This window comes from Anser cygnoides, chromosome 8, assembly GCF_040182565.1.
Source record: "Anser cygnoides isolate HZ-2024a breed goose chromosome 8, Taihu_goose_T2T_genome, whole genome shotgun sequence".
Classification (NCBI taxonomy): domain Eukaryota; kingdom Metazoa; phylum Chordata; class Aves; order Anseriformes; family Anatidae; genus Anser; species Anser cygnoides.
This window is the reverse complement of record NC_089880.1, coordinates 32,458,391-32,481,385: the sequence shown is the minus strand read 5'-3', so window position 1 is coordinate 32,481,385 and position 22,995 is coordinate 32,458,391. Positions and strand designations below refer to the sequence as shown.

The 22,995-nt window shown below is 53.5% G+C and overlaps 1 protein-coding gene across 2 annotated transcripts in view; it reads right to left on the bottom strand.

Moving 5' to 3' along the window:
- The window catches only part of LRRC7 (leucine rich repeat containing 7), a 183,089-nt gene extending 167,521 nt beyond the window's left edge, over window positions 1-15,568 (bottom strand). The window contains exon 1 of one of the 2 annotated variants that reach the window (XM_013193137.3): window positions 13,525-15,568. The gene's annotated coding sequence lies outside the window, so the exon portion shown is untranslated. The remainder of the gene's footprint in view (window positions 1-13,524) is intronic. The other variant, XM_013193135.3, reaches the window with a different exon arrangement.
- Window positions 15,569-22,995: the final 7,427 nt, after the last annotated feature.

Below are 22,995 nucleotides of genomic sequence, written 5' to 3'. Positions count from 1 at the left end.
TACGTTGTATCAAGCCGGAGCGCGGTGCTGAGATGAGCCAAGGTGCTTCTCCATTTACGCAGCCACTTGCAGATCTTTTTAAATAGCCCTTAAAATTGCAGGTAACCTGCTGGAATGCTGGACATGCAGTGCCGGGGCTGGTGTCGGGGGAGCAACGCGTGCCCCTGCTTCCATCCCGTTTCCCTGACGCACGGAGCTGCCGCCCACGGCCGGATGCCCGGTGCGCAAAAGCCCTCGCTCCTGTTTCATTGCAGCCCAGAGAAGGCTGAGCTCTCCAGGTCGATCCAGCAAAAAGTATTCAAATGTCTGCTTCAAACCTAATTACAGCTGTCTCTCAAATCCATAATTTCATCTAAATTTGCCACAATTCATTCATGACCTCCCCTGTCAGAGCCGCCGTGTGAAGAACAGCTGAAGGTCACTCCTAACTCCGCGGCGAGCACAGGGAAATTAGCGTGGCTTTGATGCAGAGGCTTCCCACCAGTGTTTTGTGTCAGCGCTGGCAGAGTTGCCGGCTATTACATTTTTGCTGTACCTCCCATCAAAGCACACACACGGCGCTTTCCACCGAGTGCAGGAGGAAGCGAATTCGGCTCCCCTCCTCTGCTGCAGTGGGCTGCACTCTGCAGCAAGCGTGTGTCAAAAATACATTGCAGACACTGCAGCAGTAACAAGTCCTCGCCACGTGCTCCAGCGTGTTCCCACACAGTCAGTGGGTGTTTGTCCCTGCTTGTGTCCCCCTGCCCCTCGGGGTGCCCGTGTGCCCCCAGCCAGCTGCAGCACACGCCGTGGGGCGAGGTGCAGGGGGGCAGCGCTGCCTAGCCCCCACCGCAGGTGCTCCTGCCCACCACGGCTCTGCACCCTGAAATGCTCCGCATCCCGAGGTACAAAACAGCACGAGCAATGAGCAGTAACCCCACGACGGATTTGTAATAAATAGGCAATACGAGCAGAGACCCTGCCAGCCACAAGGAGGGTGCTGGCCGGACCTGCGGGGGTGGGCTGGATGTGCAGCGAAGGCCCCCACGCTCCGTGCCCAGCAGCAACAACACCATCAGGTAGCGCCTCGCCTCCCCACGCGAGCCCACGGGGTGCCCAGCACCATGCCCGTGTACACCAAGCAGCGTGTGTGCACCGGGCGGGGGGCTCGGGGAAGCTGCGCCAAGGGAAAAGCCTCAAAGGAGGACGCAGCGACAGGAAGAGTTACGGAGAACGTCCAAGGGCAAATACCTCGTCACGGACACGAGCGATGTAAACCATCTCCCCGGTGATCCACCGCTACTGCTCCCTACAGGCTCGCTGCTATGGGCAGTCCCGCTTTCAGTGTCCCGGGAAGCTGCCGTTTTCCCACTCAGGACTCTGTCCATAACACGCCTTTCAGCTTTTTTTAAAAAAAAAATACGTATTTTCCTGACATCCTCTTATTATCCACAGGCACCAAGCTATCAGAAACACTCCAAGTCATTTCTGGGGTTCCGACAGTTTGACAGCTCACCCTCTTTGTGCCTCTGGGGGTGGTTCGGGGCCCTTACCCCACAGCCTGCGCGCCCCAGCTGGCAGCGCTGCCGGCAGGGCCGAGGAGCGGCCCAGCAGCCACCTAGGTTCTGGTTTATTGCTGTCTTGTTAAGGTTATTTTGCAGCAGGGGTGATATTTGTGGCAATCAAATGTACCCACAATAAAGGGCTTTACAGTTATCAACCCCCTGAGCCTTATTTTGGTATTCAATCAACCACAGAAACATTGATTTTTTTTTGCACATATTTAATACTGTGAACCTTATCCCTTATATAAAGGAGGTGTGTATATATAAATATATTACATGTATTAAAAACACAACAAGAGGTGATGGGGGCATGGGCCTTTAGGGACAACTTAAGATCACGTTAGCAGAAACCCCAGCTCTTCCTCGGCCCCGAGCTCTCCCTCAGCCACAGACATTTATGTCCCCTAAATACGTCAGCGGGCTTGCAGGCGAGAAAGGAAAGAAGCCGGTAAACTCATAGCATTGACCTGGGCAAACCCACGTGGAGTGAATTAGCTTCCCCTCACCTTCAATGGCTCCGACACTGGCTCAGCCAAAGCCACCCCACTTGTCTCGACATCGTCACGAGTGACCGTGGGGGCCGCAGCCGGGAGGGCCCAGTGCCACCAGGAAGCAGCGTGGGGCAGCACACGGGTAGGACCACGGGACATGGAAAACCCCCTCCAGAGCTCAACTGTCTGCACCCGAGCTCGCCTTCCTGCTCAGCCCGCCTGCAGGAGGAATCCCCGTCACTCCTTCTGCCTGGCTGCTCCGTAAGGTCGCAGGGACGGGCACACAGATTTTACTGCTTGTTTTTTAAAGGACAGCGGAAAGGCGCAGGGTTGTGCAGAGCGGTTGGCACCAACTCAGCCACCCTGCCCGTGACCGCATCCGCAGCCCACCTTGCTTGGTCCAGCCTGCCCCGAGGTCAGTGCCTGCATTTCCTTCGCATTTAATGTGAGGTAGGAGGGAGATGGAGGAAACTTTCAGTGCATTCTTTTTTCTTTTCTTTTTATTTTTTTATTTTTTTTTGTCTAATACCCTCTTAGCATTTAAAAATAGAGCTGTTACTAAGCAATGGCAGTAAGTAGAAAGCAAAGCCTATTGAGGATCATTTCTGTGAACAGGTATTTTTCCCAGCCTAAGTACTGTAAACATTGTGGGTTGACAAATTATGAATCAGAGCGATCCTTCCCCATCACAAGCTGCCCCTGTTCCCATTATCCCCAGAGAACAATAGCAGTGATGATCAGGAGATGTTTATTTTTGCTCTGGCTTTGAACACCTGGGTTTGCAGGTCAGATTCTCAAGCCTTTCCGCACAGTTTAAGATCTTAAATAAATAAATAAATAAATAAAGATTAAAAAAAAAAAAAAAGAAAAAAGAAAAAGAAAAAAAAAGAAAAGGAAAAAGAAAAGAAAATGGAAAAAAAAAAAAAGAAAAGAAAGATGAATATCAGCATATAATGGTGTAAGCGTGGTGGGCAAGAGCTGTGAGAACTGTCTGCGATCCTCACGTCGCGGAGCAGCCCCTGCCCTGGGTCACAGCAGGAGCAGGGGCCAACACTCCCGTGGGACTCTGGCCGCCTGCCGCCAGGTCATGGGCTGAGAAGGGCGCTGAGAACATACAGAAATACACCCCAGGCCAGGGGGCCACCCGGCCAGCAGGAGATGCTCAGGCTGCGGCTGTCACCGCCCGACACTGGCTGCTCCCAGCCAAGTGCTTGCAGGCACCCCGGCACGTATTCTCGCTGGAGGTGTCCAAGGGAAGCGTGTGTCCCACAGACAAATAGTAGAAAAGAAGCAGCACGGGGCCCCACAGAACGTGTGGGAGCTGAGTGCGGCAGGGGGCTGCCTTTAGGAGCCAAACCGAGCAATGCCTGCTCTGCCGGCCCTTTGGTGACAGTGTGTGTTTGCTATGAGGCTGCGCTGGCTGCAGAACCTAATTTATGAGAAATTCGGTGAGACTGGGTGTGCCTTCGGCTGTCGCAGGGCGGCTGCGGGCACCTCCCGCCTGGCCACGAAGGGTGCTGTGTCAGAGAGCGGCGCCCACGGGTGGGCATCAGCCCGGCCACGGCCCCGGTGGGTGCCCCTCGCTGCCAGCACAGCCCGTGGCAGCTCCTTCCATGAGCTGCGGCGTGCGTGAAGAAAAGTAACTACCGCCACCCTCTTTTTTCCACACCTGCAAATTTCCATCATCCAGATGGTGTCTGAGAATAAGAAAAACGAGGGCGAAAGGGGAAAACTGGTGATGGAGCAGCACCAGCGGCTGCAGCCGGGTGCACCGAGCTGCCTTTCGCGGGCAACCCCCGCTGCTCACCTCCAGCCCCGTCCCCCGGTGCCTGGACTGCAGAGGAGCCGCGGGGAGGAACCGGGACGTGAGCGCACGGGGGCTCAGCGCCGCACCAGCGCCTGCTCCTCGGCGGCATCTCACTTCCAATGTGACATTGCAGCCACCCGTGTTCAATGAGTAGCTGTGCTGGCTGAGCAGCAGCACGCGGGTAGTTCCTTGGTGGGAAAAGCCCAGCCCAGCGTGCGGAAGGTGAATTTTTAAACAATGTCTTTATGGTTGCTGCAGTCACTGGGGAGGTGACGCTGTGAAGACCAGGGAAACCCTCGCGGCCGCCTGTGAGCCGCCCGTGTGGCAGCAGGGTAGCGGGTGCCTGTGTGCCGGCACGCCGGGTCCTGCCCCGGTGGTCCTCCAGAAGCCGCGCACGCCCTGCTGCCAGCGCTTTCGAAGCCCATTTAAAAATTCTCCCCACTTGTGATGCTTTCCTCAGATGCTGCTATACCAGGATTTCTCCTGGCACTAAAACTTTGCGTGTGTCGCAAATACCATTTTAATGCTACGTGAATCATTGCAAAAATGCTTTGAAAGGAAAACGCATGAACTCAATTCCCTTGAAAGGAAAATGGGTGAACACGCGCGGCCCTGGGGCCACCCCAGCTCAGCGGCAGCACGCCCCGTGTGCTGGCTGTGCCCCGCTGGCTGCAGGGCCTTCTGCCGGCACTGCGCCTGTGGCCTCACCTTCAGGCTGCTGCAAAGCATCTTTCCCCGTGCCCTGGAAAAAAAAATGGCCTTAAGCTGCATCCCATGAGGTGCTGGGGAAGGCTTCTTGCTCCTTGCAGCGGGGACCCTCGGGCGAGGGGCAAGGGAGTGGCCAGACAGGGCAGGGCTCCGTCCACTTTCACAGGGCTGAAGAAAGCATGAAAAGCTAGCTGAGCTGTCCAGGTTCTAACAAATTGTTTGCAGTTGCATTATTTTATTTCTTACAGTGGGGAAAATTTGTAAGATTCATTACTGCATACACTAATTACTTCGGTTAAGTGTCAAAACTGCACAATTTAATGTTGTGTTTTCATATATTAAAGACATTAATTGCCAGCAAACAGTATGCCATGACTAATTCTTTTTTTTTTTTTTAAGAAAAAAAAACGGTAGAAGAAGAAGAAATCAATATTAAGTATTTTTACTATTAGGAGCTGAAACAGCACAACATATCCGAAGTCAATGTTTCCCTACTGAGCTGTGCTGTTTAAGGACTCAAGGCTTAGCAATTGCGTTATTGCTACCCAAACCGTTATTGGCTCTGTGAATCACGTTACTGCCAGGTTACAGCACATGAATTAATACAATAATAACGTGCAGACCCAGGAGAACACAGGCAGGCACCAGCTGCAGGGGCTGGGGCAGGATCCGGGGGTGCAGGCTCAGGGGCAGCAGGCAGACGAGTGAGCCAGTGGGGGGGGCACAGACACTACTTCCATTTACCTTGGGGAAATTGTTGAAATCAGTGACTGAGTGGTAAATTGAAAGCAAAAGGCAAATATGGTTGCAGTGATGGAGGGGAAGGCAAAAGGCAAGAGAAGCTGCTTACTTTGTTCTCCGCTACAACCTACACATTCCCTTAGTTCCTTGTACTTCTCTTGGCAACACGTTAAAATAAAGGTCATGTTTGTGCCTGTAGGTGACCCGGTCGCTTTGGGGATTTAACTGCGTATTCTAAATGTCAGTGTGAATTTCTAAACAATGCAGGTGAAAATGGATGGAAAGAAAACGAGAGCTTGCTCCACAAAGCCTGCCTGCACACCCAGCCACCGCGGGTCGTCCACCTGCAGGATGGGGAGCAAGAGCTGGCGGGTGGCTCCTGCGAGCAGAACACATCCACAGGAAAATAAAATATCTCGCTGGCTCCTATCTCTTCCCAGCAGCAGAGGTTCGAGTTTGACTTAAAGACGTTCATTCTTTCCCCAAGCCAACCACCGGCAGTGCCCGAGCCCCCTCCACTGCCTCTCGCCGGGCTCTCACAAGGGCACAGCAATGTTTTTTTTCTGCTCATGCTGACCGTAGGATGGCTTCACATGCAGGTGGGTCAGGCTGCATGGGCAGTGCTTCTGGAGTCTGCTCCTGGGCAAGGCGGCTGGAGGAGCCCAGGCAGATAGGAGGATGCGCGTCCCTCCAGTGGCACGGGGCGCTGGCAGCTCTCGGTCTCCCTCTGCTCCTTCCATGGTTCTGCCCCGGGAGCGGAGTTGGAAAACTGAATATCCAGCTTTCACTCCAGCTTCTTGTGCAAATCGCTGTTTAACAACTATCTCCATTGAATGCTGCAGTGTGTAAGTAGCATTTCATACCCCATAAAATCAAAGTCTCACTTCATTTAATAGTGTCATTTTTTATGTCATAAGACACTGAAATTGCCCTCGTAAAGGCATGGGAGGATTTGCCTCTTCACTGCAGGCTCTTGCCCTGGCAATGTGCAGTGCACCCTGTCTGCAGCCGCCCCAGCAGCCACATGCCTCCGAGAGACGGTTGGCTCCGGACATCGACACCCAAACTCTTCAGCAGGTGGCATTTTCCAGACACTGTAAGAACATAAATTTCCTGGGAAATGGCTGGGTTTCAGTCGCTCGAGCACTTTTGAAAACTCATTTGTACAGGCAGTAAAGAGGAGCACCAGCTAGTAAAGGGATCTCAGCTGAGGACGGATCTCGGAGAACGTTAAATACTGCTCTTGCAAGTTGGCACCAGAAGGTGCTCGGGCTTGAAGAATTCCTGTTCCATGACCAAAGTGGAATAACAATTTCTGTCTGGGTGCAGTTGGTCTCCCCCTGTTCATTTCCCCTCCTTATTCATTTTTCTTTTCTACACCCATTCTTTGCAAGTCAGATCAGAAAGGACAGTCAGATAATTTTTTTTTAAAAAGCGTGTATTTGTGAATAATCTTGTGCCTTGTCAGCCTCCCTCATGATGATTAGGAAGGAGGCTTGGACAAGACGCAGACTGAGTAATATCTGAAGCTGGGGGATAAAAATGACACCTTGGGTAGATGTTTCTTTCTTCGATGATAGGGTCATCGTTCTTCCAGGCAAGCCTGGTTCACGGGTCCTTGCTCAAATTCAATTGCCCATTTTCTTCTGCCTCAATTTTCTGCCGCTGATTGAACTGAGCATTGCCTAAAAGCCTGGAATAGCAGTGAGTGTCTTACGTTTCCAGGTAGCCCCTGCATCTTCCCAGCACAGCCTTGGAAGCAGTTATCTTCAGGTTTTCAGATGGTACAGAAAGGCAGCTGTAATTGTCATCATTTTTTCTCTACAGTTTCTCTGTGCAATCCCTCAAACCAGACTGTTCAACAGGACCAAATTTTAATTCTTAATCACAATTGTGTCCTTACCAGCGTTCAGGGCATCTTCCTACATTTAGCAAGCAAAACAAAAACCCTGGAGGTTTCTATATTGCCTTTGACTTGTGCTTGGATTTTGGCCGTGCATGGTGTGTGCCCCTGCGAGACGCACTAGGCCCGGGAGCAGCACGGCCGCTCGCGAGGCCTCACCCTGCTGCCTGCGGCCCTCCCAACCCTTAACCACACAGGAAAATGATGACTCCAGAGCCCATTCCTTTATTAAAGCAACAGCTGTCTCCACGGCGGGCATGGCTGCTCTTGCGTGAGCCGTGACCGATGGCATTGAGCGTGTGCCGGCGGCCTGGCACAGCGGCCACTCCTCCTGCCACGGTCAGGGCTGGGCAGCGCTCACCTCGCCAGAGCCGTGCCGTCTGGAGGCCCAGCAGCTGACAAAGCGTGCTCGACAGTCAACAGGGAGGTGTGAGCCTCCCCCGGGAACTTGTCCCGACCTAAAGCAAGGTGCTTGGATGCCACGGCCACCGTCAGGGCAGCTGCATCTTCTCCCCGCATGTTTTTGGGCACTCTGACATGCTCCGAGCATGGACGCATGGTGCTGCTGCTTTTCATACAGCTGCTGCCAGCACCAGACCTGCACTAGACCTCCTTAATTTCGTGGTTTTCTCTATCTCTATCAGAAGGCCGAGACCAGCACCAGTAGAGGTCTGGAATATATGAAACTGGAAGAAAGACCTAGAGAAATTGGAAAAATATCTGCACTTTTCCTACAAAGTATTAAAGATATGGGAACTGAGGTTTAAATCCTTGTTAGCTGAAGTAGCTCTCCTGAATCCCCTACTGATTTATGGTAGCTGAGATTCCTGCACTGTGTCTTTATGACTAGATTTATGATAAAGTCTCTTCTCACAACAATCACTATCACAGCCAGTGTCAGAGTAAGAGAGAAAAATATCATTAAATACAATAATCGACATTTTCAATTAACCAAGACTTTGCAGAGGAAGAAAGCAGCTTAGAATTGCTAGGTCTGCTAGAGAAAAATGGGTAAAAAGCACAGCTCGTGGTTATAAAAATTGTAGGATGTGGCTGGAGAAGTCCAGGCATTAAAACTAAGAGTCATGCATTAAAATTATGAAAAGGAATGAAGGATTTGTCTGTACTCCGTGCTCTTTTGTGTCAAAATAACCGCAAGCCGCAGTAGGCAAGCAGAGGCTCTCCCTGACAGAGGCAGACAGTGCAGCCCAGGTTCCTCCATCCCCCTCTTCTGCAAACCAGGCAGGTGTTTTGGGCATCCAAGAAATCCCAGAGTTCAGCTCACGGGCTGCAAAAAGTCAGATGGGATGACTGCAAGGCAAAGCAGTCACACGCCAACGCCTATGCTGCCTCACGAAGATGCTGACGAGATAAGAGGAAGAGGAAGCTGTGGCAGGACGAAGTGGGAGTGCCCCTTCTGGAGCCAGATCCAGGTCACTCCCGAGGCTCTGAAACCTCGGGTTTAAAGAAATCCTGCTTTTTTGAAACGTTGCACTCTGATCTGCTCTCCAGTGGGGCCCATTTTATGAATTTCTACTCAGGTAGAAAATGGGGCAATAAAAGAATTCAAAAACTTCCATTAAAGTTTGCTGCCTTGTGCATAATTCAGCACCCGGCTGGCAGCGTGCACACGCGTCCGTGGTGGATGTGCTGGTGCCGGCACGCCCTGCGGGGCAGGCCTCCCAGCCTCCCACCCTGGGCTTCCCTCACAATGGGTTAAAAGTACCCCAAAACTGGCTCCAAAGTACCGAGATGCTGGATGACCTCAGAGTTTCTGTCTGTCCCCTGAAAGCAGGGCAGCACAATTAATGTCCACGTGTCCGCCTGCCCAGGAGACCAGGGCAGCACCATTAATATCCCCGTGTCTATCTGTCCCAGGAGACCAGGGCAGCACCATTAATGTCCACGTGTCCATCTGTCCCATGAGACCAGGGCAGCATCATTGATGTCCACATGTCCGTCTGTCCCAGGAGACCAGGGCAGCACTATTAATGCCTGTTGGAGGACAGGCACCTTCTGTTAGTCCCAGCACCCGCGAGTCCATGTGAATTCTGGATTCAGGTTGCTGCTCTGAATTACAGATTGGACGTGCAGCTGAGCTGAAGGGCAGCCAGCCCAACCCCTGCTTCCTCCAGTTTAAAACCTCTCCACGTCCTCAGAGCCTCACACGCGTGCCATGATCAGGATCTTCCTGATCTCCTGTGTTTATTTTTGCTTCCCAGATTTCTGTGTTTCAAGCCAGGGTGCTGTGATGTCTGCCTGTTGTGCTTCTCGTGACGGAGCCCAGGCAGGGCCAGGTGGGACGTGCGCCCTTCTCCCGGAGCTTTCCACGAGGGACCAAATACCCCAGCCAGCTGCAGTGCCCAGCAGCCAGGGGTTTAGCAAGGGGGCTGCGAGGGTCAGGCTCATTGCAGGAGACCTGCAGGGACCACGGGCACCAAACACCCACAGCACCAGTCAGCGTGTCCTCGGGGGAGTGGTCGCTGTCTGTGGCAAATTATTCAGGAACTCCATGTTCATTTTCTGAGTAACTGCATGAGCACCAGTGCAATGCTCAGTATATATTTAAATATGTATTTTTAAATCATTTCTTCCTCGAAAGTTTCCAGTCAAAAACTTGAATTAAAACATCTTGAAACTTCAGCTAAAACCTCTTGAACAATAGTGCAAATAATATTTTGCTACTGATACAATACACATCCCTTTCCCCTTATTTTTCTAAGACCATTGTTTCCGCATTTGGACAAAGTAAGAGCTTTCTGATTTTCCATACGAAATGTTTAAAAAGCATCTTTTGCTGCTAAAAAGCAGCCCATGGCCACCAGCCGATTGTCTCCATCACCGAGTCACCACCGACCTTCTGCACGGCAGCGAAACAACAGCATGAAGCGTGGACGGACGGGCAGGGGGTTAAAGCTGAGTGCCTGCGGTCCCGTGCTGTTGGCACGGCCCAAGTGCCCCTCGGACACATCACCGAGCGACCCGTGGCAGCTCTGCCCTCCCCAAAGCCAGGGCACCATGCGCCTGCACCCCGTGGTGGCAGCGCGGCAGCCCTGCCCGTGGGCAGGAGGGGGGCTTTGGCCAGGCGGTGGGACCATCCCCATCCACCGAGTGTGCTGCTGGGCTTCTCTGCATGAGGCGTCCTGCATTTTCCTTCCCCTCAGCAGGGGAGGCATTCCTACATTATTCATAGATAACCTTTCTTGTCCACGATCTAGGGCAGACATGGTGAAAAACTTGACTTAAAAAATTTATTTTCTTTTGGAAAAATTGCAAATGAATATGAAAAAAGATCTTCTCTTGCATTAGCTGCTCCGTGTTCCCAGCCCCTCTCACAGGGGACACACGTTGCACGTGTCCCAGCTGAGGGGGACGGGGATGTGGCCGGGGGGGGTCACTGTTTTTCTTCTCCTTTTGCATTGATGCGGTCACAACTGGGACACTGCCACCTCTGCAAGCAAGGGGCACATCCCCCAGCCCTCCGGTCCTTCTCGTTCAGCGGCAGGGCAGAGCAAGGCCAAGCTCGTGTCCTGGGGCCAGGTGGCTGGCGTGAGCCCTTCCGCACGTCTCCATGTGCCTCTCCCTGCAGCTTCCCTGCTATGAATCAGCTTTCTTACACAAGGGCTAACCTAAAACCCTACATCTCTTTATAGAGCAAAATAACGCAGTCAGCACATACTTAAGGGGGCAATTCCATCAGCTCAGACGTGCCTGTCTCCCAGTTTCATGCCCCCCTTGAGCACCTCTGGAAGTGCCCTGGAGCTCTTCTCCCCCCTCAGCTGTGCACCATGCTGCCCTGCATGGCCCTGAGGGCGGTCAGGGTGGGTTGGCTCCCACAGCAGAGCCCCAGAGGAGACACCGGAGCTGCACAGTGAAAGGACGCCACCAGGAGACCCCCCTCCCAGCAAGAGGTTCCTCAGGGACGCTCTGGAGACCTTGGGGCTGGAGGTGGCGCTGGCAGCCGCTGGGAATCGAAAGGAGGAGCGCTCATGGACACACGGTGCTTTGCTCCTGGGCCTCTGGCTGGTTTTGAGAACAGACCCACAGGGATCACACGCGCTTTATGCTTTTAGAGCCACGCAGTGCAAGATCCTACTCTAAGGACTTTTTGAAGACCTGCGTGCTACGAGGGTGAGCAGCGGGGTTTGGGCTGGAACTAGGCCATACCTCCCAAGGCGAGCAGAAGACCAGGCCGCCACTGATCCTGCCCTCACCACATCAGAGCAGTGTCCCCATGTGCCTGCAGGAGGAAGGCCAAGAGCCTCCAGAAGACCGCAGCAGGGCTGGGCTGCGGGAGCAGAGCGATTACTGTCTCACCTAATGCACACCGTGACAGTTAAACGAGCTGGATGGCACCAGCCAGCAAGGCACTTTGTGGCACTAAGTCTCGCTTTTCCCTATAGCCCTGCTCCCAGTATCTGGGAAGTGGAACTTAATCTGCTGCTGCGATCCTTTGACAGACAAATAGAGGCTTCACTTTTGTGACGAAGCGCAGAGTAAACCCAAAGCAGGCAGCAGGGCTGTGCAGAGCTCTCTGGAGATGGGTGGCCAGAAGCAGGACACACCGGGGACAAACTCCAGCCCTGCAGGCACCCAGGCCCTTCTCTCCTCCCCTTCCTCCACCAGAGAGCAGCTTTTAGTGGCCTGCCAAAGGTATTGCCGCGCTTGCCACAAGCTTCGTGACGGCGGCGAATTAACCACACGCCTTCTGAAGCTCGGGCTCGGGAGCCACAAGCCGGCATTGCCAGGGCAAGCTGCTGCGAGCACAAAGCTCTGCCCAGCCAGGGCTCCCTCGGTGGGGAGCTTCTTGCTTCTTGCTCAGGCTCTGTGGCACCAAGTCCCCCTCGCCCCAGCCGTGTGGGGTTTCTTGGGCTCCGTGGAGTTACTGCTACTCCGGACAGCCACCCCCAGGCCGGCCCCAGCCCCAGCAGCCTGTTTGTAGGAGCACCACAGAGCCACTGCAGCGTCTGACACTGCGGGGCCTGGGGCAGAGCGGGTGCAGGAACATCAGCGTGTGAAAAATACCATGAGAAATAAAGCCAGCATGAAACAACCGGCAAAACCCGAGATTGTGCTGCACTGTATTTATGGCATTTAATATCTCCTGTATTTAATGCTGCAAAATAACCACGTTGTCAGCAGCGTAGCAGCAGCAGGGAAGTGGCAGCCGTGAGGGCAGCAAAGGCGAGCACGAAGGGCTCAGACACACACTCGGGCAAGCACCAAGGTGCCCAGCGGCACCTGAAATAAGCCGCTTGCAGGCTGCAGGACCAGGTGTCTGGCCGTGCCGCAGGGGCAGAGCCACGCGGGGTCCCAGGGCAGAGGAGTGCACGCGGCGTGGCTGGTGCCGGATCAGGCATTTCACAGCCCCAGGACCTCAGGCAGCAGAGGTCTGCCAGGCACCAGGCAGCTGCCACCCCTCCTCTCCTTGCAGAGCACGCGGGATGTAACAGCAGGCAGGTGACTGAGAAATGCAAAGTACTGCCCGAGGAACAGGAGAGCAGCGCTGGAGCGGCTTCGCTGTGGAGCAGCCGGACCCACCTCCCTGCACATGCGGCAGTTACTCTGCTCTCCGCTGAGGCAGCTCAGGGGCTTTTTCACCCACTCGATCACGGCAAGTTTTCCAAGGCAGCTTGCATAATCTTTTTTTTCCAGGCTGGGTTTGTACCAGCTTTTTTTATTTCTGAACAAGAAAGAAAGGTCTTGAAAATACCCTGCTTAGACAGATCTCAATCTGTTTGCTCCTGGCTTTGCATCCTCCCTCCGGGGAATCAGATGCTTTTGCAAGCTCTACATCGTTAATTGAAAAGTAAAACAAATGGAGCGGGACCGCAGAAGGAGCAGGTGCAGCTCCTGCCCTCCCACCTCCGTGCTCTGGGTGCCAGCATTGCTGCCACACCGTTACCTGGCTTTCTGGGGAGCCGCAGCTCCCCGCAGCTCCCAAAACGCTGGAAAATCCCCGACACAACCAGACAACCCCAAGACACAGCCCTGAAAACTTGCAAGCAAAGCTCCTACATCGCTTTCTGCCACTTGCGCCCCAGGCACGAGGGCCGGTGCAGCGCAGCATCACAGCACAGCATCTGCCCGCCCGGCCCCTGCCGGCCCCCCTTCCAGCTTGCTGGCCCCTCTGGGATAAATTTGGGGTGAGAGGAAGGACCCAGCCCCTACCACCACGCTCTGCACCTGCAGTGCTGAAGCGGGGCGAGGAGCTGCTCTCTTCCCCCAGGAGTTACGTCCCCAGCCCCTCGCACACCCAGCCAAGAGCCGTGGCACAACGAGGGCTCCCCAAACCCCCTGCGCCCATCAAAGCACCCGGCGCTGGCTTACCGTGGGCAGAAGGCTCATCCCTTCCCTACCGGCAGCGGCCCCGTCCACACCTCGCTCAGGCAGCTCCTTGGTGCCGGGCAGCCGAGGGTCCCGAGGGCAGTGCGGGGCGAGAGCAGCCTGGAACGGTCCGCGGGATGCACGGCGATGCGGGGAGCGCTGCAAAAGCCAGCGCCGTGTCTCCTGCCCTCCGCCGGGAGTGCGTGACAGATCTTAACATGAGCCAGCGCACAGAAATAAGCAGCCGACAACACCCCCGAGATCTCCAGTCTCTGTTAATTACCGTTATAAAGGTAAAACCGAGTAGACACTGAGCTCATGCTTGATTTAAACATAACATTAAAAAGTGAAGAACAAAGGAAAACGCTATCTTGGTTTCCTGCGTTTGGCCGTTTATTTGCAGCTTTAATGCGTTCCTCTGTTTGCTTTGTCTCCGTGCCAGCGGCGTCCCGGTCCCTCTCCCCCCACGCCGTGTGATGGATTTCGCTGTACGGACGGACCACGGGGCTCCCGGCAGCGCTTTGCCCCCTCCGGGGCCGGGGGCTGCTCACTCGGGCTCACCTCGGGGCACCCCGTGGGGACGCAGCCGGGCGCCGGGGGCTGCAGCCCAGGGTGCGTGGGTGCTGCGGGGAGCACGGTAGCCATGGGAACCCGGGGTTTTAAAGGCTGGATGCTTCGTGCTTCATCCCGAATTGCACTTCCCTCACTCAAGCGGCTCGTGATGCTCTCAGCAAAACATCGGGCAGCAGGAGCTGTACCCCTGTGTGGCGGGACGGATGCACAGACACAGTGGGATGGACGGGCAGGTGCACAGGGATGCGGAGCGCAGGTCCTGTGCCTATTGCTCTTGGTGGTCCGTGCTCCCATCACACCCGCTGCTGAGCATTGTCACCAGCTCCTGGCATCCCGCTGCCCCCTCGCCCCCAGAGACACAGCAGGACCGTGGAGCTGGGACCGCTCACAGGGCAAGGCTGGTCTGGGTGCCCAAATCCCCGGGAGGTGCCAAGGGGAGGAATATTTCTTCATCCCTACCTACACTTGGCTGCAAGTGAAAAGCATTAAGTGGCCCCAACTGACGCTTAATTTGTTATTTTTATGAGCGAGCTTGGTGCAGTTTCCCCTGTGACTCCCACCAGCTGGTGGATGCTCATGCTGAAGATTCAGAGAGTGGAATTCAGAGCTGCGGAGCAGGCAATGCCACAAAAAAAAAAAAAAGCAGCTGCTCTTCACCCTGGCGTTGCTGAAAAATGAGAGACGTGAGCTCGGATACAAGTTGTAGCAAATGCGTTCCTTGGAAACATCCTGGCCAGAGGGACAAGGAAACTTGCTGCCTACCAGGCTGCTGCCTCGCGAAGCAGCGAGGATGTGATTGCATTGGAACCCCCTTGTTTTGGCTTTCCCTCAGCCTCCCTCGGTTCAGGCTGCCTGCTGACCGAGCACTTGCTGTGCCCTGCGCCACGTCCCCCCCAGCGCCTGCCTTCAGGTGCCCTGTGCCCTATTTTCAGGTTCTTACCACGGGACCCCGAGCTCCCGGCGAGGAGGGGGCACCCACTGCATTCCCATCCCACGACAGCCCCACGCGTGGGACTTTGTCCCGACCTCCGGTGAGGTTTGGGGTCATTCCTACAAAGCACGACCTGCCACCTCTGCCATGCTCTGCGGGCCCCAGGGCTGCGCACCGGGGTTTTAGTGCATGCCTGGTGTGCGCGGTAACTGGCTCGTCTCCCTCTTCTAATTGTCATTGTTTCCCGACTGTAAATCTAAAATTGCTACCTGCTGTACAGAACTGATACACCGGTAATGGTTTTGGAGTTGAATCCAGCCATAAATCATTATTAATTATTCATTTGGTGGTTGCACACTTAAACAAAATAATGGCCTGGGAAAGCCTGAGTCACGGTGTTGTATTTACAGTGCATGATCTGCCGATTAATTGGAAGACGTTCCCAGTGCAGAAAAGCAGGGATTGTATCACATTAATTTTTGATGGGCAGAAATTCCACAGATTTAACATTAATATTAAGCTTGCTGCGAATAAACATTTCATTAAAACAAAACTTAATTTTTCATGTTAGCACATCTATTTACTTTTCTGCCACTCTGCTATAAAAAAAAAAACACGGAAACCCATTCATCAGTGAATAGCACACGGGAGCTGAAAATCCCCTCCTGGCTCTGGGCCCAGTGTCAGGGCCCTGCCCGCATCTTCTCGCTGCCCCGCTCGGTGCTCGGCCCCTCACCTCCTCCTGCGCCTGCGGGAGCACCCCGTGCCCTCCAGGAGCACCCCGTGCCCTCCAGGAGCACCCCGTGCCCTGCCAGGAGCCCCCATGCCCTCCAGGAGCCCACCCCATGCCCTGCAGGATGCCCAGGACACATCCACTCGGGCCCATAATGGCACGTTTAGGCACAAGAGGTCGGGGACAAGAAGTATTCCTGCTGGAATACTTAGTTTGGGCATGTATTCCCAGTTTTACAACTGCAAAGCTTCAGCCTTGTGTTTTCACCTCTGGTTTCTGTATAAATACAGAAGGTATTTTCTTCCAAATTTTTTTTTTCAACTTAATTTAACTTTTATTGGACTGAGCAAGAAGCTAGCCTCGTTCCATCTAATAGGAAATGTAGATCATGAAATGAGTTCCAAGGGGGTTTCCAGATAGAGCGAGGGGAAAAAAAAAATGTCATAAAAACTCCAGTTATGAGGTTTCCTGAGTCTTAAAAGTAAATCCTGTCAAATATATTTAGTTTAAAAAAAAAAAAAAAAGGAAAAAAAGATCAGACTACACCACTAAAAATTACCTGCAGAAGAGGGGCCGGGGGGAGAGGTTTGGTGTTTCAGCAGCAGCCTCATCCCCACTGCCGGGTATCACGACTTGGGTTTCAGGCCATGAGCAGGGGGAACCCAGGGGAGCAGGAGGAAGGAGCGATTCGGGAAGGCTTTTGCAGGCACAACACAGCAGGTTTTCATTCGGCAGACACCCCCATGTCCGGTGAACCTCCCCAACACCAGTTACAGCCCCGTGATCCACCCAAAAATACACCGCCTTTCTCAGCTCCTGTTCCAAAGCGACCCTTTGCGAGCGCTTCCCTGCCTGCCAGCGGTGCCTTCGCTGTTCCCAGCTCGTCTTCCACCGCAAACCCCAAATCTCGCTGTTACCGTCAGTGCCATGGGTGTAGGGAGAGCCTGCCAGGCGCTGTGAGCACCGCACGGTTCCGGAGCGACGTATTCCTTGTGCCTAATGAAAAAGCAGGTAACTGCCTTGTTCGGGGTTCTGCGCTTTGGCTGATTTTAGACTACTTTAACCAAATTTTCTTATTTCCTGGCTTCTCTACTTCCGGCACGGGGCCAGGGAGGAGCGGGGGCTCGGTGGGGTGCCGAGGTGCCTGGTGTCGTGGCCCTAATTCCCCAAACGTCCCCACACCGAGGTTATGTGCCCAACAGCCCGAACCTGCCGGCGACCTCTTTGTGCCTCCGTCCCTGTTGCTTCAGGAGTGCCCTGGGGCCGGTGGCACCATGGCCTCTGCTCTCTTGCCTCCTTCACCTCTCTTTATCTATATGTATACATGCATTTGTCAGCTCCACAAGCTTCTGCAGCAGTTTCCCTGTTTCTGCCCGTAACACCACGCTTTGATCCGGGTCCCTGCTTTCTACTGACCACCGTCAGCATTTTTCCCCCCCTTGCCATTGTTGCCGCTCTGTCCAAGGAATGAAGTTTTCCCCCACCTCATCTTGCACGTGGTGCATTAACAAAAGTCCTTGTGCTTTGTGTGAGGGCATCGCTACCTTCACTGTGCGCATTTGCTCAGAAGGACTTGCTGTAGCATCATGTGAAACACCAGCGGTGGCCTCCAAACCCACAGCCGGTATTTTAGGCTGTTCCCATCCTCGCCCGTAGTCTTGTTCCTCACCCACACTGGTGCAGCTCCCCCCACCTCACTGAGCATCTCCTGTCTGGGCTCCAGCCCCGTAGCTGCTGGCTCACCCGGACATCAGCAGTCAGACACATCTCCGCTGCTCGAGGACCTGACGCCGGCTCCCGGCACCAGCTGCAGCAAACCAGGGCGAGGACGGCTTCGCCTTCTTAATACTTGGGTTTTCCTATGCTAACAGTGTTTTCCCTCCATTCCCCTCCTCTCCCCCTCTCATTTATCACTTCTGGTCCGCCTTCACCTGCAGCGGCTTACGGATTAGCTCTCAGCGTCTCCTGCATCCTCTCGCGCTACTCTTTATTGCTTAATTATTCGGGGATGTTTAATGGTGATAGCTCTCGCCGCTAATTTTCCTGTTATTATGCAGAACATCGTCTGCGAAATGCCACGGGAGCAGGCCGGACCCCGGTCACATCTCTGAGGCGTGCTCCTGGCTGCACGGACACTCGGCACAGAGCTCGGGGCCCCGCAGGCCCGGCACCGTGTGCAGCCCAAAGAGCAGGAGCTCGTGGGCAGGTTACCAACGCCTTGAAAATCCTTTGGGAGAGAGAAAGCATTGTTAGAAGGTAAGCTTTAATTTATTATAGCCCCACACGGTGTGCTTTATCAACTGCTTTTCTCTTGCCACTGAAATGCCTCGCTGGAGCAGGCCTTGTTTTGCAGTCGCACACAGCTGCCTCTCACGCCAAGGATAAATATGGTGCTAAATGGGATGCTCTGACCTACATTTTATGTATATTATGTCTCTGATGCTGATAATGAGCAGAGGAACCTTGATATATTATCACTTACTAGGCAGCATTTTTCCTTGCTTCCATCCTTAGGTTGTTATATGTCATTTCTAAAACAAGATGCATTTTCTTTAATTTATGTGAAATACAGAACGTTCTGCAAACATTGCCATTTAAAAAACTGCCAAGGAGCATTCTTTGGTGAGAACGTTTCTCTTTTTTCATTTGAAAGCGCTCACGAATTTGCAGACAAAAATGCAAATTACAAGAAGAGCAGCAGCAGCCACCTTGCCCCTCTCCGTGCCTGGCCCAGCCTGGGCAGCCCCAGGGCCGACGGGGACAAGTTGCTGCAGTAATTAGGGAAAGAAATGGCAAGACCCACGATGACAGACCTTGGTGGTTCCAGAAGACCTGCCCAAAGACCAGCCCAGCATCTCCACAGCCCAGGAGGGAGGGTGACCCTTGGTGAGGGCCCCATGGCTGGTGTCCCTTGTATCCCCATGCATGCTCTTGGCCAGCCCAGCCTCGAGCACAAGCAACGGGTGAATGAGGATGGGGGACACCTGACACTGGGAGGAAGGAACTGTCTGCCTGACCCGCAGGCCAAACCATCATCTACATAGATCCCGATACATTCTGCGGCATCAGGTGCATCCTGCTTATTTCCCTGAGGTATGAAAGATGGGGGCACCCCAAACGTGCTGAGTGCCTTCAGGCGAGGAGAGAAGCTCCCAGCAGCTGCAGGAATCGCGCCCACGTCCAGATGTTTGAGCTTCACATGGAAGCCGTGGTCAGACCTGAGGAGCAGCAGGCACTGAGGATCCTACACGTGGTGACTATGTATGGGCAGATCCTCATCATGCAAGGCCCATTTTTCTTTCTGATCCTCGGTTCTCACACCTGATCGGAGAGCAATACCTCTCAAATCCCTCCGGCAGTCGGGCACCTTTCAGTGCATCCTCCTGAAGGAGAAACCCTTGTAAGGGCAAGCTCCGGAGCCCCCAGGCTTCTGCTCCCACCCCAGCCCACCTCGGCTGGAGGCTTTCCACCTGCTGCCAGCCCCTGCAGCCCCCAGCCCCGAGCCCTGGCTGGAGCTGCAGCTCCGCGTGCCCCTGCATCCACATGCACCATCGGGGCCAGCTTCTGGCGTCACCAGGACAAGTGCTGCAGGAGCAGGGGTGCGGTGCAGGTGTCTATTCCCGTCCGTTTTCACTCGTACATAATTTTGGGTGGTGTGTAATTAATGTCTGCGGTGCCTCAGACACCAGCTGCCGGTGCCTTTCCGGATCTCCCAGAACTGAGCTCAGCATAAAAACGTGAGCATCCTGATGAAAAGCTCCTTCTGATGTTAGCCCCTTGCAGAGCCCCACAGATGTTTGCAGGGGGGTTTAAAACCCACCCTGTCGCTGAAACGCCAGCTACACTGAACAAAAGGAGTACGCTCCTTGGAGGTAAGGATTCCCCACCTCTGCTGGAGGCCAGCACTCCAGCCCCTTCCGATCCAAAATCGCAGCACCACGAGGAGCCCCAGCACGTGAATTAGCAGCAGCTGATATCTGGCCAGCCTCCTCCTCTCCTTCGCTCCAGTCTCGGTGAGGGAGCAGGGGAATATTCTCCGCGGGTAAAGCTGCATTCACATGCTGGAATTATGAGATCTTTTTCCCGGAAGACGGGTTATCAGCGCTCTAGTGTTCTCCCCACCACACCTATGCCTACTCACAGGAGTGTTAATTAACGTGCTGGGTTACGTAGAACGAGCACATTGAAAGCAGTGCATTTCAGAACAGCATCCTGGCAATTACATTTATTTCCCCAACAGAGGGAAAAGAGAAAAATGCTTCGAGAAGTGGGGGGTTGAGCAGACGTAGGTGATTCACAGCAGCAGAGTTCAGAAATCCCTCCCAGAACCCAGGCACTGCAGCTCTCGCCCTCGTCCTCTGCATGGCTTCCAGGGTGAGCAGCCCCACCGCGAGATCTCATAACCATCCCCGCTAAAAATAAAGGCTTCGAGGACCCAGAAGAGGCGTTGCAGCAGGGGGATGCTGCAGCACCACCGGGGGAGCTCCCGGCCTTGGCTCCCCTTACCCCGGTGCTGCAGCTTCTGGCACCGCCACGGAAACAAGGGCACAAGGCCGAGCACAGGCTGCACCCCGCACTGCGATGGGAGAACTGGAGTACACAGGAAAATGGGGATGCCTTTAAGGACTGGGTAAAGCAAGCACTTCGGGGCTTTTTTTTTTTTTTTTTTTCTTTTTTAAGCAGAATTTTATGGAGCACGTGCTGAATTTTGCACTTGGAAAGGGAGGAGGGATGCAAAGCAGCTCCCCCATCCCAACGGCTGCTTTTGTCCAGCCAAGATCCCTGTGTGGGCACATGCAATGCCAGGAGCAACCTGGTAAATTCGCATCTAGACTTAGAAGCATTGCAGATCTTGTGCAGGCAGTCCCTGCTCCCCCTGCTCAACGCGGGTCTTACTGCTGCCTTCCCTTGCCCTTAAGCAACAAGGCTGCTGCCTGAGCAGTAACAAGTAAGTTTTCTGTCTCTCTCTCTCTTTTTTTTTTTTTTTAATAAATCATTTATTAAAATTTATAAAGTGTAATTATAATTTCTTTAAAGCCTTTTCATTTTTTTTCTCTAATTATTCATGGCCTGCTTAAACTAACTCATCATTCCTTTGGGATGCTGAGCACCCTGGATTGAGGACACTGAGCTGTCTCAACAGAATTGGACCCTTTGCTTGTTACCAATCAAGTTTTAATAAATGCGTAGAACAAGTGCAAGGATGACATAAAAGCAGGTAGGTTTCTGGCCCCCTCTGAGTGCTCACCAGGGGGATCCAGGTCCTCCCTGTACAGCAAGGCAGGACCTGCTGCAGGGGAAACCTCAGGTGCTTTACGTGACCCTGAGGTCGTGCAGAAAATATTTAATGTTTACTAAAATTTCCCAGCTTCTCATCTCATCCTTTTCTTGAAGGTGTTAAACATCTACAACAAGTATTTCTCCAAGGCTCTTCTCAATTGTGGGTTTAATCCAAGAGCAAGAGATGAAAATAAGATTTGGGTCAAGCCCTGTAAGTATTATGCTCATTCAGTCAGAGCAAAATCAGCATTGTGACCCAGCTCATCTAATTCATCCCTAACCAAAGCAGGCAAAGTTTTGTGAAAATTTAGTATCAAAAACTGTATACAATCAATCCATTAAAAAAAAGAGAGAGAGAGAGATTCAAAGCCTCACTCAGCCTAACTGAACAAATTCAAGCAGCAAACACAGCTGGACTTATCTTTCCCATTTTACAGACGAGCCTGGAGTGGGCAAAGGAACCATGTTTTCCACATCCACATTACTTTATTATTATTTTTTTAAATCTATCCCTTGCTCTGAGAGAGCTTTTGCTTTTCCCTGCAACACCAGGGAGACATAGGACCCCGACTAGCATTAGCAGAACCAGGGAGCTCCAGAATTTGCTCTTTTTGAGCCCACCCGGACTGGCACAAGCCTCAGCTCATCCAGGCACAACTCAGCAAGAGCTGCCCTGGCCTTTATGCAGCCTCAGCCTCTCACACACAAGTTTCAAATATTAATTCTTCAGGGACACACGTGTGTCTGAATGCAGCAAGTCTTGGAAAACTCTAAATCTTACTGGCTGCAACCTCTCACCCCATCTCCTCTCGGTGATGTGCTTTCAGTAATATTAAGCTTTTATTTTTTTTTTTAATTTCCCTTCCCTCCCCAACAAATCCGAAGCCAAGCGCCAGCATTTGTGTGTGCCCAGCTCGATACCAACACCCCCCAGTGGCACCGGTCCCGGTCACCCCCACCACCCTCGCCCCATCTCCCCGGGCAGCACTGCCCGGCATAAGCAGCCACGCCGTCGGGAGCGGGTCACTCCTTTTGGTGCCCAACACAGGCTGCGGAGCCGGGGTTTGGGTCCGTGAGCTGGGGGCTGCCGCGCTGTGCCAGCCTCGTGGGGCACTTGGCAGCGATGTCCGGCAGTGCCTGCCCCGCAGGAGCCAGGTCTGCTCCTCAGGTGCCGTTTCTGCTGCGAACGCAGGGGTTGATTGGTGTCTCGGGGATAGAGCAATGCACTCATTTCAGCCACTTGTTGCGATTGGCTTGTAACGTCACAAAATTACCCCTGGGCACGCAGAGGATTGTAATAGTCCAATCACATAAATTAAAAGCAACACCGAAGAGGCTTCTGGGCAGAGTCTGAGAAGTAGTTGTGTAATTAACCTTCAGCTGAGCCATGGAAGATATTGAACCCGACTGAGTCCCAGTGCTTCAGCCGTGAAGCCACCAGCATCCTCAGCAGTCACATCGATACCCACAGGCTTCGCTTCGAGCTCTCAGCTTCCGCGACACCGAGTGCCCATGCTGGAATTGGGCTTTCTCCCGTTTCTGCCTCCTGCCAGCCCTGTCCCACCACGGGCAGCAGCAGGAGGTTCTGCGCTGATGCACTGCGCCGCATCGTTCCCTGCCCAAAATTTCCTTTTCTGCCCTTATCAGCTCCTGCTCTCCTGGCCCCCTGGGTGCTTCCCTGCACCGGTGTTTACTGTCATGGGGAGAAGCAGAAAAAGTAATGGGAGCAATTTTCACTTCCTAATGACTTTTCTCCGTCATGGATGTGAGCCTTCCGCTCCTTTTTGAAGACCACAGGCCAAATTATCAGTTGACACAAAACCGCAAACCTCTGCTGACATCAGAGTCGCAGCAATTCACACTGGCTGGAAATACGCCTGGAAGCCTTTGCAGCTAACTCAGTTCAAAGCAGAGGTTTTGGCAAGCGACAAATGGCAGAAGTTGCAGACTGGAATTG